At 39.2% G+C, this 16,845-nt stretch overlaps 1 non-coding gene across 1 annotated transcript; it reads right to left on the reverse strand.

The window, feature by feature from the left end:
* Nucleotides 1-15,911: 15,911 nt before the first annotated feature.
* Nucleotides 15,912-16,018, reverse strand: LOC141593558 (small nucleolar RNA R71). The gene has a single exon (XR_012521633.1). It is a non-coding gene; the product is annotated as a small nucleolar RNA R71 (small nucleolar RNA).
* Nucleotides 16,019-16,845: the final 827 nt, after the last annotated feature.

Consider the following 16,845-nt stretch of genomic DNA (forward strand, 5'->3'; position numbering starts at 1 on the left):
CAAGTTTGTCAAGTGCAGAAACTGAAATAATGTTTTTAGAAAGACTGGGTACATAATAGCAGTTATATAAAGATAACTCAAATCCGCTAGGAAGCTGGATCACATATGTTCCCCTCGAGACGGCAGCCACTCGTGCTCCATTCCCGACACGCAGGTCCACCTCACCCTTTACGAGGGGTTCGATGTTTCGGAGCCCCTGCACATGATTACACAGATGAGAACCACAACCAGTATCTAGTACCCAAGTTCCGTAACTTGCGTGGTTAATCTCAATCATATGAATAAAAGTAGAAGAAGAAGACATACCAACAGGTTTAACGCGACCTGCTTTTATGTCCTCATGATAGACAGGACATGTACGCCTCCAATGCCCAGTCTTGTGGCAATGATGGCATTCCATGTTTTCATTCTTGCCCTTTGTCGCGCCTGATGAGGTGCTCGACTCACCAGGCCCACTCTTGCCTGAACCTGACTTCTTAAACTTCGCCTTACCTACTGCTAGGTCTGCTTTAGCTTTGCCCTTACCCTTGCCCTTGTTTGACACAACGAGAACATCCTGTTTCATGCTCCCACTGAACTTCATGTCCTTCTCGGTCTGTACGAGAAGAGAGTGCAGTTCATGGGGACTTTTCTTCAAATCATTCATATAGTAATTCGCTCTAAAGAGCGCAAAACCATCGTGGAGTGAATGAAGCATGCGGTCAATAACAATGTTCTCGCTGATCTTACAATCAAGCGTCTCCAGCTTCTCGACATTCTCAATCATGCTGAGAATGTGTGGGCTAACTGGTTGGCCCTTCTGGAGTCTCGCATTAAAGAAGCGAGTGGTATGCTCATAGGTCACGATTCTCGGTGCTTTCGAGAATTCCTTAGTGAGCGTGGTGAAAATCTTGTTTGCACCATGGGCTATGAAGCGTTTCTGCAAATTGGGTTCCATTGCAAAAATGAGTACGTTTTTAATCGCACCCGCTTCCATACATAAATCGTTAAACTTGGCGATCTCATTAGCTCTAGCCGTGGGACTTGGGTTTGGCGGGATGGGCTCTATTAGATATTTGAGCTTCCGTCGTAAAAAGCATTCCATAATGCCGCCTCCCATCCGCGAAGTTTGATCCATCATTCTTGATCGAGTAGACCGATTCATCCGATTCATAAAGATCCGAAGCCGGGACTCACCGTCCAATGTGGCACTTGGCATTGGGTCGTTAGTTGGACCAACCATTTCGTTATAGCAGTTTAAAAATTCGTGTTTCTACACTTTGAAAAAGAAAGAAAAACAAAAACGAAATAAGCAACTCATCGAGGTGATTTAAGTCTATTTAAAATGTATTTTAACGTGTAGACTCAAGCACTTGCATAATTGATCTCCCTCAAGAATGATACAAGTGATCCCAAGACTCAATTTCTGTAAATTGATAAGCCAACTGTTTAGCTAATTCTTCCGTAAGAACTCTTGGTCGATAGATTTCTGTAAATCCTATCTATAGTCCACCATGATCACAGGATCGTACGAGTGAGCATAGTGTTGAGATAAAATAGGTCAATCGGTTCCAACTTACCCGACGTAGAAGGGGTCATATTATGCCTACCGACAAAGAAGGGACTCATTGGAGTTTGACCTATAAAGACCATTCTCAATTTTGGTTTATACGAGGAAGATCCCATCAACTAAGTTTTAATTCATTTTAAGTGAACGAATAACTAGCAACTGCGTGAATGAATTAATTTAGATGATGGCTTAAATCGTGTGACATATGAATGTCATAGAAAACTAACTCGTGACCTCTACATGTGTCAGTTTTCATGCAATAATTAGGTGGTTTGGTTTTAGGCGGAATATGATGCAAATTATCGTTACGAAAAATCAATAAAAGAATGCAATACGTAAATAAAATTCCTAGTGTGGCCTATCCTAGTAAAAAGAACATAATACAACTTTGGAATCCACCGTTGGACCCGAAAAGCTTGTCTTGATGTTCCATCTTTGACCTTGCAGCGGGAGTGAGCATCCGATCTCCATCTTTGGTCTTCTCAAAAATTACAATTTAAAATTTACAAATATAAACCTATTTACATTCTAAATACGAAAACTGTAATTACAAGTGAAAAATCCAAAATCGGAGATACGAGATCTCAAAATACAACCAAGACCGTGTTCCATCATTACGGTAACACGTTCTACTAAGGCCACACTAAGTTACAACCGTTTGTAAAAATGAATAAATACGTAATAAAAGGCATTCACGGCATTCAAAATAACGATAAATAAAATGCATCAACTAAAACAAATTTATTCGTGACATAATTCCGTAATTATGTTAAATTTATCCAAACCACCTTTTAACGATTAAAATTTATGTGATAAAACCGCTTCTATCAATTTAATTTTAATCTATTACAATCCGTTACTTTAAATACGCTTTAAAATAACTCAATGGTACGTGTGTGTGAACCGTTTCACAATCATAGCGAGTGTACAATATCCGTATAAAGTACATATTAAGGCCAAAAGAAAATTTAAAACAAAAGAATAAATTTTCAAAGTCGCGAATAAAAATCCCTCGATCCAGGGACATGAGTGCTCGATCGAGGAACAAAAAGGGCTCGATCGATCAATCGCTAGTCGATCGAGAGGTATGCTAATCAGAAAGTACTCGATCGACAAGATCGAGGTCGATCGAGGGCTTTTATCGGCAAATCGCTTTCGATCGAGTACGAGGACTTCTCGATCGAAAGGTGGGGGTTTTAAACAGAGGTCGATCGAGTAATCGAAAATACTCGATCGAGCAAAAACAACAAGGAAGGGCTCTCGATCGAGTAGAAACATGCTCGATCGAGGGCAAAAACATTCTGAAAACATGAAACCCTCGTGAAAACAGTTTTGACGAAACAAAACATCTCAATTTTGATCAAAACCGCATCAAAACAATTTTACAATCTGACAAAACTTGACATATTGCTATAATCTCCGTATAAAATAACAATATGTAAAAGAACAAATCGAAAATAAGATAAATCAACCGTGTAAAAAAATGTCACGGTTTTAACAAAAAAACGAAACAGCCGTGTATACATGGCACGGTTTTCGAGACAAAACAATCGTTTCAAAATCGTTTTATGAAAAATCACAATGAAAATTTACGTGGCCTCGCTCTGATACCACTTGTAGGGTAATATCCGTATAAGACCCTTTAAATTTAGGACTATAACGTAAATTTAACATGTGAAATATGGTCATAAACGAAAAACAATGAAAAACGATAAAGCACAAGAATTAACCTTCGGTCCTAGTGCAATTCGGCAATGAGAGATCAAAGTAGACCTCCTCCTAATTGTTGCACCCAAGAACGTCTGAGAATTGCCCTTGTGCTAGAAATGTGTTCTCTAATTGCCTTGCAATATTGAGAGAACTTGATGTGAGTTTTATCAGATGTGAGATCTAGGTTTCAGAGAGAAAATGATCTCCAAAACCCTAATTTTTTTGTCAAAAGTGAATTAGGTTTCAAAAGGAGAGAAGGTTCTCCTTTTGTTGCCTCGGTCCGCGGGTCACTAGAGGAGGGAGTGGGCTTTCCACTTTCTCCTCATTTTTAACTTGTGGTCCGATCAATTCCGCTAAAATGTATATGACGGGTTTTATTATAAACTGTCATCGGTTATCGGTTATTAATACATCGACTAATAACACGGATTAGTTGAAATATTAATACATGTCCGACAAAGACAATATTGTATAATTAATTCAATATACATTAATCAAATATAAATCGTTTATATTCAATTTCTTAATTAATCGCTTAATTCGTCTTAGCCATTATTATTTAATCAGTATTAAATAATTGTCTCAACATCGCGTTTGACTAATTACTAGTCAATAACTCCGATTAATCGGTTAGTCAAATTTGGCATCAACATTTGTATTTTCATCTTGTCACATCTCTCAAACGTATCCTATAGGTGTGACTTTTAGGGACCAGTTGATCACCGCCATCTGTATGACAATAACGTCAAACTTATCTAGCAAGCCAACCGTTATTGATAAACGTGGATCAACTGATAATAATACCAAAAGTATGCCCTTTGATCCTTTTAGAGATTTATAAGTCCTTGCACTAACTGTTAAGGACACCAGCCCCAACAATATATTGTTATTTTGTTTAGTCTTTTCCTGTGATTTTCGGCTTGTGGGTGAGAGTAGAGTATAATATGGAAGAGAGTTGTGCATGTGGTTGTTTTTGTCATAGAAAATTGATATTTTGTTAATGGGACATAGTTGTGGGATATTGTGGAAATAATTTCGACCTTGTTTTAGATGAGGCGTTGTTGACATAGTTGTGGCAAGTAATTGGGGGAGCATGTGTATACTGAGCTGGAAGCTACATGTGGTTCATAATATTTATCGGGGCACTAAGTATGGAGTGTTGGGAATTAGTATCATGTTAAGTTATGGACGAGTTTGGCGGCAGTAAAAGGGAAATTTGAGGACCTAGTGAGTGTGTAGCAATTTATGGATCGTGGGTGATGTTGTGCGGATACGTGCGTGAATAGGGAAGAATGTGGTTATGCGGTAATGTTGAAGAGTTGAAGTAGTGGTTATGCCGAGAATTTTGTGGTATATGTTAGGTGGTCTGCGGAGTGATTAGAGGTATGGAACTGTTAGACAAAGGGAGCCTTAGATATGGAAATGGTTGTCGGTGTTGAGGTTCTAGTCGGTGATCGGTGACATGAGATGGTGATATTGGAAAGAAATAGCTAAGGATATAGTACTTGTTGGGTTACGAGGACGTAACGTTTATCTTAAGAGTGGAAGGATGCGACAGAGAAAGTTTGATGGCTATGCATGTTGCAGTGTATTTGGTAGTTTTGAGTCTTGGTGTAAAATAAGGATGGACTTGTGGTTAACATTATTAAAGGTAAAGGTTATGCTTGTAGCAGTATGTATTTTATATGTATGGTTATCGATTAAGTTTATAGATAAGTATGGTTGTGATAGTGTTGACGGTTTTGGTGGTGACGTTTATGAGTGTGAGTAAACTTCGAGGACGAAGTTCATTTTAAGGGTGATAGAATGTGACATCTCGCTTCGTGGATTGTGTTGGGATTGGATTTGCTAGTGAGCGGTATGGAACTAAGGCAAAGTTGGCGGACCTTGGTGTTGTTGGTATTTGGTAGTATTATGGAGTTAGGTGGGCTATTATATGGTTGATGCTATGTTATGAGCTGCGTTGTTGAGGTAAGCGTTGTTGGGTGAGTTAGTGATAAGGTTGGAGGATGAGAGTTGAGTGGTGTTGGTTGGTGGAGTGGTATGTGTACATGCTATGTAGTATGGGTGTGAACTTCGAGGACGAAATTCATTTTTAAAGAGGGAAGACTATAATACCACAGGTTTTTGAGTATAGGGAACTCGGTCGAGTGGGGGATACTCGACCGAGTGGGTCATCGAGTGATTGGAGTTTGGCTTCTGGAGTATTAGCACTCAACCGAGCTTGTTGGTACTCGGTCGAGTATGGCGTACTCGGTCGAGTATGTCAGGTACTCGACCGAGTGCCCGGTTCAGTTACATTTATTTTCCGCGGTTTTGATTAAAATAATTGGAGAATTATATAAAGGCATGTTACGAGTTTCTAATCTTTTCTTATTCACTTTTATCAAACATAAACTACGTACACTGCCTCTCTAACCATTCTAATCATCTCCAAGGCGAAGGTTGTTAGATCTTGAGTTTTAGCATCTTATTCCGTGTCAACCGCAGTAGTAAGCGTCTTATCCTTGTTGATTTATTGCTATTCTTATAGTTAAGTAAACTCTAATTTGGGAAAATTGGGGGAATTGGTAATTGGGCATACTAGATCGGTTAATTGAGGGGTAGTTAGTAATTGTATGTGATTATTATTTGTAGGTGACGGTTTCATGGAGGATTGCTACTGCGGTTACTTGTGTATGCTTGGATTGCAAAAAGGTATGGTTTCCCTACTCAGTCGGGTGTATAATTGATTATAAGATGTGATTGTGGTTGATTGTTTGGTATTGTTATCATTGTGATTGAGATTGTAATGTGATCGGTTGTTGTTGTGGGACCATTTTTGGGAGATGGTTCCAACCCCATGTTCGCCCCTTGTGGCTCCCGTCACAAGGGGGATGTGGACATTAATGATCTGGGTTCGCTCGTTGTGATGAGCGGGGCTTAGGCGGCAAGGTTGTGGTCCTCACTGGCGGTGTGGGTTACCTATTATGATGGATAACTTGGCAGGGCTTTACATTTCAATGTGTAGTCGGTTTAGCAGGTATTGGATATGAATGTAGCACGCGGGATATGGACGGGGCAAAGTCATCACAGGTTCTTTAGCTAGCTTCCGCTGTTGTCTTAAACATTTGCTTTTTTGTTTGTTTCTTTTCGGAGTTGTAAACGGTTTTGGTTTGGTTTTCAGTTTGAGTTTGGTTAAACAGTTTGTACTTTTAATAAACATTCTATTATGGTCCATTTGATATACTTTACCTCGGGCAACCGAGATGGTAGCACCTCGATATGCTAAGGTGATTCTTGGTAAGGCACCTTGGATTACTGGTGTGTTACAAAGTGGTATCAGAGCGATGTCGAACAATAAAGTCTGCTAGGTTGTTCTTTACTCATAATCAACTATGGTATAAGTTATCAAAATTATACGTCCAAATAGGTGCAAATTCTAAAAGTACACCCGTTGTACTTTATATTCCAAGTTATTTTTTTAGTTACTTTCTCGGTATTTACTAATTTTAGCCTTCAAATCAGATGTTATAACAGAAGCAATAAAAGATAAAGAGAAAATCATGAGGTGGAGGGTTTATATAGTACTCTCTAAGACCAATACAGAACAACCTAGAAAGACTTAAAGCAAAAACCTAGCCCAGTTAAATATAAGATACCGTTTAGGTTTCGAGGGCGTAGCCAAGAACCCCTGATAGTCATTAGAAGCGGCGACTAACAGATTCAAGGCACAAATACAATAAATCTCCACCTTGTCTTGAATCCTCTCACAATCAGGCAGATATACCAAATGCACCCCATAGATGCCAGATGTACTAGAAACTCTTCTCCCTTTCCCCTTAGATATTGCCCACCATGGGGTAATCAGATGTTTCGAATGTTTACTAAGTCCAAACAGTGTTCAAACTTGCTATGCAGAATCGAGTTGGTAAACATATCAGCTGGGTTATTAGCAATACCCACTTTGTTCACCCTAATTCTCTTCTTATTTCAAGAAAATGATACCCTGGCATTAATGTGTTTAGTTCTTTTGTGACTTGATCCATAGCCAAACAAATTGCACTGAGACTGTCACAGTACTCAATAGCTTGATCTTAATGTAGACCCAAATAATTGATCAGTCCCTTTAACGGGATTCCTTCTTTCGCTACTGCTGTCAACGCCATATACTAAACTTCTTTAGTAGATAACATTATTGTAAGCTGCAAAGTACCCACCCAACTGTGAAATGAACCACCAAGAGTGAAAACATAATCGGTCATTGATCTTCTACTATCCACATTTCCAGCATAATCGGAGCGAGAATAACTTGACACTTAACACTCTGTATTACCTCCATGAATGATATTAACATCACGATGTACCCTTAAGGTACTGAAAGAATTCTTCACAGCTTGCTAGTATTCTCTACTTGGATCACCCATAAATAGACTCACCACACTGACAAACTGTTACATCAGGTCTAGTACAGACCATAACATATATCACACTTCCTACTGCATTACTCGAGACATGTACGCCTTCTCTTCAGCTGATATAGGTCTAATTGCAATACACATATATGCATTCGATGCACCAAGAGTATCTATGGGTTTACCGGTAGACATGCCAAACCTTGACAATACCTTCTGAATATAGCCTTTATGTGATAAGAAAAGCTTCTTCTTACTTGCTGTATCATTGTAGATCTCCATTCTGATATAGGTTTTATCGCTTCACCTATAGTCAAATGAGTATTTATAACGCAACTAATGTAGTTATTAGTCGAGGTCGATCACAAGGATGGTGGGCGGTGGGGGGTGGGTTATTACTTAGGTTGTTCAAGTTTAGTTGTAATACAACGGTTTCCTGGTCCTTAGTTACTCGTTAGAGTAGGTAGAACTCGACCAAGAAAGTCGTCGTGTGACTTTTGGTCACTTTATTGTCCAGGAGCACTCGACCGAGTAGTGAGATACTCGGCCGAGTACCCCAGGTACTCGACCGAGTATCCGATCTGACGGGATTATTTCCGCGGTTTGATTAAGGTGATTAGAGATTATATATATATATATATATATATATATATATAGAGAGAGAGAGAGAGAGAGAGAGAGAGAGAGAGAGAGAGAGAGAGAGAGAGAGAGAGAGAGGTTCAGGTAAGTCCACCATTTTGGTTGAGTCCCTAAGTCCTATTCTCAGTCAATCATTTTGTGAGTGCAACTTTACTGTTTTATGAGTGTAACTTTAATCTATGAGTGTAACTTTAATTCTATGCAAATGTAACTTTAGTTTTTTAAAGTGATTTTTTATATAAAAAAAATATTTTGAATATATAAATTTGAATTTATAGAATTTTAAGAGTCTTTGTAACTTTAGTCCTAATTTATGCAACTTTTGTCTTCTAAGAGTGTAACCTTAACCCTTAACTGTGTAACTTTATACTAATATAGTGATTTTAGAATTTATGTAATTTTAATCATTTTACGAGTCTAACTTTAGTCCATAAACAGTGTAACTTCAGTCCATATCTGTGTAACTTTAGTTCTTCACAGGTGTAACTTCAGTCCATATCAGTGTAATTTTATTTCTTTACGGGTGTAACTTCAGTCCATGTCGTTGTAACTTTAGTCCCACAACCATGAAAGAACACCATCATCAACCCCAATCAACCCAACCCATAACCACCACCACCCCAGCCGCCTCCACCACACCAAAACCACCACCACCGTCATCCCCATCCCCATCCCCATCACGGCACTAATAAAAAAAAAATTGAAAAAAACAACCACCAACCGACACCACTATCTAAAAAAAAAAATCAAAAACTGAAGAAACACCCACAAAGACGGGATCTCGCCGCAACCTACCTTCCACCGTCAACATCCTCCACCCACAAAAGCACCCACAAAACACCGTGTTGCACGAAGAGAGAGGAAGGAAAGAAAGGAGAGAAAATTGTGTGGCGGTTTTGTGGGCGAGATGGCGGCGTCATGGTGCTTTGTGGCGGCAGATCTGGAAAATAAAAGAGAAAGGAGAAGGAGAGAGGCGCGGTGGGATGGGCGCGCGGGCAGACGAGAAGAAGAATAAGCGGCGCTGGGTTATGGTGGCGTGCGGCGGTGTTAGAGTGGTGGTGGCGGCGGGGTGGTTGGCCGGAGAGAAATGGAAGGAAGAGAGAACATGAGAGGAAGAGAGAGAAGTGAGATTGTTTGTGGAGGCAGTAAAATGGGTTGCAAGTGAGAGGGTTAGGGTTTTATTATGTTTTAATCTTGACTCTTCATTTTGCTCAAATCTTAGCCACTCATCTATTAGATCTAAAGGTCCATATGAGGACTTATGGATTCAACCAAAATAGTAGGACTTACATGATCTCCTCTCTCTCTCTCTCTCTCTCTCTCTATATATATATATATATATATATATATATATATATATATATATATATATATATATATATATATTCTGTTGGGAAATTAGCGTCAATCTCCCACTTGCAACGGAAGAAACCAATCGACAAGTAAAACGTAAAAGTAAATAAATGTAAGCAATAATAAGACGAGACAGTATTTAGGGTCAAACCCAGGGAAAAACCTTCCTAACAGGAAGTAAAATCACTAGCCAAATCGACTAGAATCCACTATAATAATATAGTACCAGTACAACGTAACCGTCCCGAATTAATACCAATCCGAAACCCACAATAATAAAAGATAACAACCTCTATCCCTCCAGTAATATTAGTCAATGCCACTAATATAACCCCCAGAGTAACCTCCTAAATTATTGTATAAAAACACCCGTTGTACTGCCTCCCACCCTCAAACCTGACTTGCTATTTTCTACCAAGCTAAGTCACCTTGTTTGATATATGTTGTGAGGTATTATTTCCAAAGGATTTGCCATCCTTTATATAGCTACGTAAAATGACGTTAGATTTTAAAACCATAAAATCATTCTACGTTAAACAAATGAAATAATAATTCATTCGTTTCACCAAATGCTAAAGCAATTTCCCGTAATATTTAGCAAATGCATTGTCCATCATTTAACACTACCTAAATGTTACTTATACATCATTAATTTATGTACATGTAACACTTAGCAAATTTAATACCTTGTGTTGGATATTTTAACCCAACAAATTACCCCCTCCAACATAAGAGACCACCACCGAGGAATCAACTATTGGCCTTATGAAATTACCAGCTGCATACCCGAGTTAGTATCCGGTCCTCACCCCTAACTCAATATCACGGCCAATGCACCATGTATAGCCTAAACCCACTCAATGACGTTACTTGACTCCGGAGAGAAACCTCTTGCTCTCCATCTTTCTAGTTTCTACCAGCAGAAATTTTACCTTTGCGCCCGTCTGTAACCCAAAAACAATCTACCTTCGTCGCCTCTTCCGCGATCGAAACACGTGTACGACTTTTTCGTTTCCAGCTATCCTGTGAGGTTTTTATTGCATATGCATCCAGACGGTATAAACCACGACCTAGCTCCCCCTTCATGAGGACAATAGAACCCTTAGTTACTTTCATTACCCCCCCATGAGCTTTACACCCATAACCCTCAGAGTCTAGTTGACTAAGTGAAATTAAGTTCTGCCGCAACTTTGGAACATAGGCAACCTTGTCCAAAGTGTGCACCACCCCATTTGACAATTTGATTTTCACCACCCCAACACCCATGACATTAACCGTTGAGTTATCAGCCAAACTCAACTTCCTAGCCACGCCTTCTTGGAGCTCATCAAAATTATCTTTCCGAGTGCAAATGTGGTTGACACAACCAGAATATAATATCCATTCTTCCTTGGAAGATACGTCGTTCACATCCATGACTGCAAATATGTCACTACCATCGGTAAGGAAACAACCACTACTTCCTTCACCGGCAACCAAGTTGGTGTCACCCTTGTTTTCTTCATTACCTCATTTCTTAGGACAGAACCGCCTAATATGCCTAAGGTCACCACACGTGAAACACTTCACATCATTATTCCTAGAAGTGTTCCTGGACCGAGACCTGCCATGCTCGATCCATCCTCCCTGTTAAACGATAGACCTCTCCCATTCCGAGCAACTGCAACTGTACCCGTATTGTCGCTCCGTATCCCAGCCTTGTCCTTCTTCCTCGCATCAAAGGATAATAAAGATGTCTGTGCTTGCTCCATCTTGATGGTGTCTTTCCCGCACAGAATAGTATCCACATAAGTCTCATATGTGTCCGGAAGAGAATTGAGGAGTAATAATGCCTTATCTTCCTCCTCAAGCTTTACTTTGATCTTCTTCAACTCGTCTAACAGTCCATTGAACAAATTCACATGTCCAATTAAATTTTCATCCTCGTCCATCCTCAACCGATATAACCGTCACTTCAAAAGCAACTTGTTGGTCAAACTCTTCGCCATGAAGAGCTTCTCCAACTTTTCCCATATCACCGATGGAGAGTCATCATCAAGAACACAATTGATGACTGAATCTGAGATGCACAACCTAATAGTACTTGCACACTTGGTGCAAACCTCTTCCAAGTTGTCATCACTCATCTTTTAAAAGCTTACCATCATCTCCTTTCAAAGCTCTAGCCAAGCCAAGATGTACCAGGAGATCCTTCAACCTTCTTTGCCAAAGGGTGAAACTACTTTTACCATCAAATTTTGGTACTGCAAATTGAGACCCCATATTTGACATCCTTTCCAATTATAAACCAGCCATCAGACCGAGCCTAGTGGCTCTGATACCACTGTTGGGAAATTAGCGTCAATCTCCCACGTGCAACGGAAGCAACCAATCGACAAGTAAACCGTAAAAGTAAATAAATGTAAGCAATAATAAGATGAGACAGTATTTAGGGTCAAACCCAGGGCAAAACCTTCCAAACCGAAAGTAAAACCCACTAGCCAAATCGACTAGAATCCACTATAATAATATAGTACCAGTACAACGTAACCGTCCCGAATTAATACCAATCCGAAACCAACAATAATATAAGATAACAACCTCTAGCCCTCCAGTAATATTAGTTAATGCCACTAATATAACCCCTAGAGTAACCTCCTAAATTATTGTATAAAAACACCCGTTGTACTACCTCCCACCCTCAAACCTGACTTGCTATTTTCTACCAAGCTAAGTCACCTTGTTTGATATATATATATATATATATATATATATTGTATTTAACAGTTACTAATTCATTTTACAAGACCTAAACTATGTTTACCATGTCTATAACCACCCTAATCACTCCCAAGTCAAGTGCGATCAATCTTGAGTCTACATTTCGTCTTTTTCGTACCGGTTTCGTTGGTAAGTCTCTCGTACCTTGTTAATTAGTTTATGTTTGTCCTTTAGGGTTTTCCCTGTTTGATTAGGATGAGGATAAAGGTTTATTAGTGTAGTTTGTGATATTATGTTGTTGTAATTCTTGCTTAGATGACGCGTTCGTAGAGGAACGATTCTAGCCTTCGTTGTTGATTGTTGATTTGAGATTCGCGAATTAGGTAGGGTTTCCCTACTCGATCGGTTGTGTAATTAATTTGAGATTGTTGTGATTGATTGATTAATATGCTGCGTTGGATTGATATTGGTAGTAATATTGTGATTGGTATTGTTGTGAAAGGACTATGTTCGGGAGATGGTTCCAACCCAATGTTCGCCTCTTGTGGCTCCCGTCACAAGGGAGATATGCACATTAATGATCTGGGTGCGCTCGTTGTGATGAGCGGGGCTTAGGTGGGAACGGCTGCAGTCCCCCCACCAGCGGTAAGGGTTACCTATTGCGATCTGTAATCTTAGGACTACACATTTAAGTGTATAGTCGGTTATTGATTGGTAATGGAGTTTGGAGAATTGTATTGGAATTGAATTTGTTGTATTGTTTGTATTATGAATTCTTATCTTGATTATACAATTAACTGACCCTATTATTGTTTTCAAAACTGTGGTGATCCATTCGGGGATGGTGAGCAATTGATTGAGCAGGTATAGCTATAGATAGCTTGCAGGTTTTGATGGGGGGTCGAGTCATCACCGATCGTTATCTAGCTTCCATTGACAATTTATAGTTTAGTTCTTTTGACAGTTTTTGGTTGTAAGCGTTTGAGTTAAACTTCACTTATATTTATACTTTAAACAATTTTAGTATTTTTATAATAACTGTTCTTTGATGGTCAATTTGATATACTCTACCTCGGGCAACCGATATGTGAAGTGACCATAATTAGAGCATATTTAGTCCCCAAATTAGCTTTGTTCCCATGCTTTTTAGTGCATATTTGGGTCATTTATTGTCTTTAGTCCTTTGTTTTGCATATTCTTTGAGGTTTTGTTTCCTTGGTAGGAAAGGAGTGCAAACCTTGCATTTTCATGGCAAAATAGAGCTAAATTGATTGAATTCAATGACCAAGCATCAAAGAGAAGACAAGATTAGAAGACCTTTGTACATACTATAGTAAATGGGCAATGATGAGAAAATATCCTTGCATCCCCGAGGAAATCCTCAAGGATTTTATGAAGAAAAAGGAAGAAAAGAAGAAAGAAAATAGCTGTAAGACAATCCGAGCGGATTGCCCACAAGACGCCCGTCCAAGAGGGGCAATCCGAGCGTCTTCTCCCATTGGACGCCCGTCCAAAACACCCCCAATCCGCCCGTCTTCCCCAGCTGGACGCCCGTCCAGAATCACCACAATCCGCCCGTCCCGTGCCCTGGACGCTCGGATTGTATGTCAGCCATTTCGTCTTCTACAAGTTTCAAGGAAGGATGCGCATATTTTTCTAAGACCGGCAAAAAGGAGACCGGAGTCTCCCTTGAGACCGGCGATTCCTCAAGGACTTAATCGTCATTTAAGCCCTTAGTAAACCCTAATTTATGTAACTAATCCCCACTATAAATACCCCATTAGGCTAATTAGAAGAGTAGGTTCTTCTTAGCAATCTCTAGTGTAGTTTATATCAATCAAATCTCTCTTTAATCTTGTAATCAACATTTAATCAAGTTTTAATACAAGTTTCATTTCCTTAATCTCTCTCTTGTTCATCCTTTATTTTGGGTAATTGAAGATTATTTTGGGTTATTATTGGGAGATTGACAACCTTCAAATCAATCATCAAGTACTTCTATTATTCTTTGCTTTATTATTGGAATCATTAGTAGGTATAATTCTCTTAATCCCTTTTTAATTATTGGTAATTATCTTCATTTATTCATCATGTTTCACTTTGTTGGTATGATTGACAACCTTACTAGCATGTTCAACATGATAATGAGTGAGTAGTTTCCTTAGCTAGGGTTAATGGGTAATTAGGGGAAACCAACATGGGGGATGATTCATGCTTAAATTAATATGTTTTCATAGTTTATTTGCTTGCTTGTTGTGATCTCAACTTATGCACATGTTATGTTTGATGAAATGCGAGCCTATGAATCCTTGCATTTTTTACCCATCACCTATCTTTTCAATGAGACTTGTAAGACATAAACCAACTCGAGTCTCATTAGACCATGCATATAGTTGAGTAGGGAAGATTAAGTCGACTTGTAGGTGTTGTACAATCTAATCGATTCGCCCGGACCCAAACTTTCCTAGGATTGTAAGATATAAACCAACTCGATCCATCACAACAATAATTGCTTGCTTATAATTTGAGAATATGTTTGTATGATCAATTCCCATGAATCCCCTATGACCCCATGACACCCTAGTGCCTTTTATCAATTGTTTAAACCCCTTTTTAATCATCTTGCTTGTTTACTTTTATTGCTATTTAGTTTAGTGATCTTCTACTTCAAACCCCAAATTGTGACACCCTTAGACACCACTAGTTGCAATAGAAAATCTCATCTCAATTCCCATCCCTTGGGATCCGACCTTTACTTACCTCTTTACTTATTGTAGAGTTGTTTGTGGAGTTATACATTGTGTTTTGGTCTAGGTGCTCCTAACGACAAGTACCGAAAACTAAACCTCCAAGTGAGTCCGACCAAAAATGGCGCCGTTGCCGGGGATGGTGTTAACTTGATTTAGATTTTCTTATATTGTTATTAGTTGTGTCTTTCTTTGCCTTGGGGAAGTAAAACTCCTCAAGGTTTGTTCTAATTATTTTCGAGTTGTTTGATATTTTGCATGTCTAGAAGATCACAAGGTAACTTGTTACCCTTTGATCACGAAATTGAAAGGACTTTGACAAATAATAGAAGACTTGATAGGAGAACTTTGAGAGGTATTGGTGAGGTTATTCAACCAAACACTATTGAGTTCGTCAACCCTTTTGCAAGAGAAGGTGAGGAGAACCCAACACAAAATCAACCCACAATGCCTAAATTTTCATCACATTCCGTACCCACCGAGGAGAACCTACCTAATGGTACTCCCACACCACAACACTTAACCGGAAACTTTATTGCCAAATCCGCATTTATCCAATTAGTCGAAAGAAGCCAATTCGGGGGGATGCCTAGTGAAGACCCTCACTCTCACATGGAGACTTTTTGTGACTATTGTGATGCGATTTCTCAAACCGGTGTAACTCAAGACCAAATTCGATGGGTCTTATTTCCTTTTTCTCTAATTGGCACCGCAAAACAATGGTTGAAAGGCCTTGATAAAGCTACTCTCGGAATTGATTCTTGGAAGAAATTGGCTCTAGCTTTCTACAAAAAGTTCTATCCACCGGAAAAGACTAACATGCTAAGAGCTCAAATTACGGGCTTTAAGCAAAGAGATGAAGAATCTTTGTATGAAGCTTGGGAGTGATTCAAGGGAATTTGTCGCTCATGTCCTCATCATGGACTTAGCGAGTGGTTCTTGGTACAACAATTTTGGAACGGTCTTTTTGAAGACTCAAGAAACATTCTCAACATGGGATCAAATGGAATGTTCACCGAAGTTGACGACAATCAAACTTGGAACAAGATTGAGGAAATGGCGGTCCATAATTCACAATATAGTAGACCTCGCAAGGCTACTAGAGGAGGAAAGCATGAAGTGGACTCTATTACTCAATTGGGTGCTCAACTTAGTGCTCACATTGATACCATCAATTTGAAATTCGAAAAAGCTATGGCTAGACTTGAAGAAGCCTCAAAATCACCAAAGCAACATGTTAATGCCATGACGGCATCTTCATCAATCCCAAGTGGGATATGTGAGAATTGTGGAACTTTGGGACATGACCAAAGTGAATGTAGGGGAACAAATGAACAAGTGAATGCTTTTCAAGAATACAAGAGTGGTACCCCTTATTCAAACTATTACAATGAAAACACCAAATTCCACCCAAATCTCTCATACAAAAGCCAAAATGTTCAAAACCCTCAACCAACATACACCCCACCTTCCATGAGAAACCAAAATCAAAGACCCTTTTACAACCAAAACCAAGGTTACCAAAATCAAACTCCATACAATCAACAAAATGACCAAGGTTTTGATGTTCAAAAAGCGGTCCTTCAAATGCAAAAGAATCAACAAGAGTTTTTCACTCAAATGTAAAAGGATAGTCAAGCAAAGGAAATAACCATCAACAACATCCTAGACCACACCAAAATGTTGGAAACCCAATTGACTCAACTAGCATCTTCAAGCTCACAAAGACAAAAGGGGCAATTACCACCTCAAA

This window comes from Silene latifolia, chromosome 7, assembly GCF_048544455.1.
Source record: "Silene latifolia isolate original U9 population chromosome 7, ASM4854445v1, whole genome shotgun sequence".
NCBI classification, from domain to species: Eukaryota; Viridiplantae; Streptophyta; class Magnoliopsida; order Caryophyllales; family Caryophyllaceae; genus Silene; species Silene latifolia.